Source organism: Diachasma alloeum, unplaced genomic scaffold, assembly GCF_001412515.2.
Source record: "Diachasma alloeum isolate Michigan unplaced genomic scaffold, Dall2.0 Dall_scaffold_01208, whole genome shotgun sequence".
Taxonomy (NCBI): domain Eukaryota; kingdom Metazoa; phylum Arthropoda; class Insecta; order Hymenoptera; family Braconidae; genus Diachasma; species Diachasma alloeum.
The window spans coordinates 53,604-58,476 of record NW_021681317.1 but is presented as its reverse complement, the minus strand read 5'-3'; positions in this window follow the sequence as shown (position 1 = coordinate 58,476).

Genomic DNA, 4,873 nt, shown 5'->3' with positions numbered 1-4,873 from the left:
GAGGACCCTAGTGGAAATATGGTCTACGATGGTACTTGACGATTTTCCAGTGGTCAGTGAATTTATTTCACCAGAGAATTGTCAACTCGATGAGTGTGTTTTGCAGAGAAAGTCCGTTGACTGGCACTCTAAACATGTCCGAAGTAGTCAATACTTCTTACAAGTTATAAAATGCAATGACAGCAACTGTTGTCAATCTTTCAGGAGTTCTTTCCTCAATATTCCTCCAGACAGGTTCATGCCACCACTGGTACCGATTCTTCAAACTGAGAAAGGTATTGAGATTTCAAGAGACAATGGCCAATTCCCTTCGCTTTTTTTGTCATTACTGGTTCAACGTACTATGTATCCTACTCCTTTTGATGAGTTCAAAGAAATTCCTTACGATCTAGCATGTCCATCAGTACAAAAAGACATGAGCCGAAAGCTTTGCAAAAAATGTGGGATATATATTGCCTCTCTTTGCAACTTGAAAGAGCACCAGAAACACTGTGGCATAACAATTGCAATTCCAAAAGTGCGCCCAGTGCGGATCGTTGCTCAACGGCAAAGAGAACTTTTGGCAATCATACGTGATATTGAAGAAGGCGAAGATGCAGAATGGATCGATGAAGAGTTTATCGACCAAGAGCATCTATCTGTACCACAGTTTTCCAATAACGACAGATTAGCCATTATTTCAATGGAAGCTCATTTGACTTGCTCCTGGGATGATTGTTTTCAGTTTGATATGTGTTAAAGTATTTTTAAGATTCGTGATAAAATAGAGTTTTTTAATGTTGTGATGACATTGTTATGAGTTATATGTATTTATCGACATTAAATAAAGAAAATTATCGATGGAGCTTCAATTCGATTGTTTCCTGAATTTTTTTAAATTCCGATTTTTTCATTGGATTTTTCACATTAATCGAGGGGGGGGTCTTGATATCGTGACGTAATATGGCAGGGGGGGTCTTGCGTTTGTGACGGTCTTTGACGGGGGGCAGGGGGGGGGGCCAAAATGTCCAAAAAAAAGCGTGACGGAATTGTTGAATGCTCCCTTAGCAGAAAAATTTTCAAATGCATATAAAATTAGCTCATAATAAGCCGCGACGCTATTGTTTTCCGAACGGCATAAAGATGAAAACTTTTGGAATTATAACAAATCATCTGGTAATGATTTTTCAATTATTCAATGTCAAAACTGATTTCTTTGCCACTTTTATGAATGAGATTTAGTTCATTTCTACATTTTAGTCGAAAGTATGTAAATGCGTCGTTTTGTAAACAAAAAACAAAAATTCAGGAAAAAATTTGTTTTGAAAAAAATTTTGTTTTATTTTTTATTTTTTGAAACGTAAAAAAATAGCTGCTAATGAGCTCGAAATTATCCCATATTGAAAACGAAAGTTTGTTCATTTTCAACCATTTTTTCTGCTAACTTGCGGTAAGCTAGCATTGACGCCGTTTTTCCAAAAACTGGGTTAGCTGAAAATTTTTTGAAAACGTAGAAAATTAGCTGTTAATTAGCTTTAAATTATCCGATATCGAAAATCAAATTCTACTGATTTTTTAAATAATTTTCCTGCTAACTTACAAAAAAGCTAGCAGAGACACGTTTTTTTCAAAAACGGTATAAGCAAAAAAATTTTTGAAGGCATATAAAATTAGCTCATAATAAGCTGCAAATTATCCACTATTGAAAATTCGATTCTGCTACTTTTGCCTGCTAGGTTAACATACGTTTTCATCCTCAAATAACAAATGAGCGATTTGCATCAATATGTTTACAACTCCCGAATATTCTTCAGTTGTGGTTCTGCATTATCAAACAGAATGGTATTGTCATATGTCGCCATTTACGTCTCATTGAAAACAATATCACATCGAAGCGATAAGAGCAACCAAAATACATTTTATCATCGATCCATTATTTACTATACAAAATCATCGGCTCTTCTTTACCACCTATCCACGTTCATAAACAGATGAAAATTTGAATTCCTCAAAATATTTCATCATAACTCATTTTTTCAAATTAGAAATGGAAGCCATTTAATGGAATCTCTACTCTGGCCTTCGGTGAAATTTTTTAGATTCATGGTCATTACTGATTTCTTTTGAAAATGAATGAGGTTGGTCCGATCGATTCGATAAAATACCATGAGGATTGTTAAGCCCTCAAGTTTCACTCCCGAAGACTATTTCAATTGTTTCACTTATCATTCCGTGTAAGATCAGTCTATTATAACAAACAATTTAAAACCCATAATTTTTCAAAGAATTGATGTTTCTTACCTTAAAATTCTAATTTGTGGAAAAAATCCTGAATATGTGCTTTAAATTGTCTCATGCTTGCGAACAAAATGTGTTTCGTAAAATTCTCATCGATATTTTTTCTCCCTTATTAAAAGAAATTCCCCCCTTCCTCCCAAGGGTAGTTAACCTTCCCGACACCACTCCTGGATCCTGGCCCAAGGGTTTTCTTCATCATTAGCCATAAGCTTCGTTTTGTACAGGAAAAAGTTTGAAATTTCGCAATTCACGAAAAATCTATTTTTTAAGTTTTAAATTTTGATTCAAATAGAAAAAAAACAGGTATTCTGTATTTTTTTCTACTTTTTCAAATGGAATTTATCCCATGGGATTTCCATCAAAAGTTTTTTTTCTATGAGAAAAATGAATTTTCACAAGGGTAGTTTACCCTCCATATTTCACCCCCCGGAGACGGTTCTAATTCGCATTTTCATCATTCCTTGTGACCTTCATGATACACTGCGAAAGAGTTGTTCAAAAAGCTTCCTTAAGCGTGCAATCGAAAAATGACCCCGAGAGGCTGGGTGAAGCGGAAATTTTTTCTCTCTAAATTCTAATTCTCTTGGAATTTTTTTTTTTTTTTTTTTAAAAACGCAGTCCCGCAGTGAAAACGCAGTGGTCAACTTCAGAGAGCACTTTCACCCCCTAAAACCCAATATGGTCAGCTAAAAAAAATACGTGTCCCTTAGTTTTGGGTCCCCTATAATATATTTAAGTTTCATCGAAATCGGAGGGGGACACCTGCGTAGTGTTCCTTGTGAGAACCTAAATATCGATTGCAAAATTTGTGAGAAGCAGAAAGGAATCTCGAAGAAAAGTCGCTTATTTCCGAGTTATTTCAAAGGCTAATGTAGATGATGTTCAAAAATACCGAGACGGAATACTGAGTTTTCGTTGCGATGCAAAAGAAACGACAGAGTATTATAAAGGTGAGTCATCAGCGTCTGTACCCTGCATATTTCGGCCTGAATGTAACACATGGCAGTGAGTGCGAGAATTAAGTCGCTATTTCCCAAGTTTTTCAGGCTGTTTATTTTTCTAAAGGACTTTTGGCAAGTTCTTCCAGTGAGCCCGTCGAGACATTCAACTCCGTTCTACTTTAAAAACGTGGAAAACGGAACAGCTCTCACATAGCGGCTTTTCACAACCATTCTTTTTCCGCATCTCTTTCCCCCTCAAAAGTGTCACAGAAGTCATACTTTCCCATGCTGTGATGCAGTTGTAAATATTCTCAACTCTATTCATAATATGATATCAGAAAGTTTCAATTCTACTTGATGCAGATGCTTTATAGTAGGTACTATTCCAAATGGTAGGTATATCCCATTTATATTGATTATTTTTCCAACCCAAATATCGGGCAATATAATTGGCCCATTCGACATCACGTGGTACAAGCTACAGGGTTTTCAACTGATAATTTTTTGATAATTTTTTCTGGTAGTTGCTATATAAAAAACAAAACATCATGTAGTCGAATTAACCCCTCGTCAAACTGACAGATTGAATTCAATTGTGGTAATCCGAGGATTTTTATTCGAAATGAGTAGATTCGGAGTTCATTCCCTGAAAACCATTGATGAAAAAGTAAAGGGGAATATTTCCGTCAATGCGGAGAAAACGAAGAAGATAATTTGGAATCAATTTACCAGTTTTTGTGATGAGAGAAACTACACATTGAGTGCTGACACGAGTGAAGAACAATTGGCTAATATTCTGAAAGATTATGCATACAATATGAAAAAAATACGCGGGATAACTACAAGGAGGGTACCGTGAAATCAATGTGGAATCAGACTGCCAAATTACTTCAAGAAAAATATTTGAAAGACTTCAATCTTAAAATCAATCCATTTTCTGATCCCGGGTTCAAAGCAGCTAGAGGAGCTCGTGATGCCAAACGCAAGGCTCTACAATCTATTCCGGAAAAACGTAAGGCGAGTGCAACAGCGCTGGGGGGAAGGGATTGGGATGCAATGATCGATGTTAGGGACGAGGAAACTCCTGATGGTCTGCAAAAAACATTATTCATGGTTATTTCGGTGGAATTGGCTTGGAGAGGTGGTGAGGGATGTATGGCGTCAATACATCACTTCAAAGAAGAACAGAAAAACGATGGAGGAACAACGGGGAGAATTGAGTATAATCCGATTTTTACCAAGACCACACAAGGTGGTGATAAAAAATGTGCTGACAGCAAATGGCTAGTTGAGAATCGAGAAATCCCTGATAAGTGCCCGGTGAGACTTTTCCAAAAATTGCGAGAAAAGAGAAATGCAAAATTCAAGACCGACCGACTATTCTTGACTCCGAATCCATTTTGGAACAATCCAGGCAGTGATTGGTTCAAAGATTCCCCATTTGGCAAGAACACGATCTCAAAGTGGGTAAAGGAATCAGCACACAAAGCTGGGCTTGACGTCGACAACAAGAAAATCACCAATCACTCCAGTCGTGCAACAGCTGTCTCCAATTAGGCTAAATCGGGAATTGGTGAACAACAGATTATCAAACTCACTGGCCATGCAAATAGTAATTCTATTAAACCTTATCTTCAACTCGACCCTGAACACCA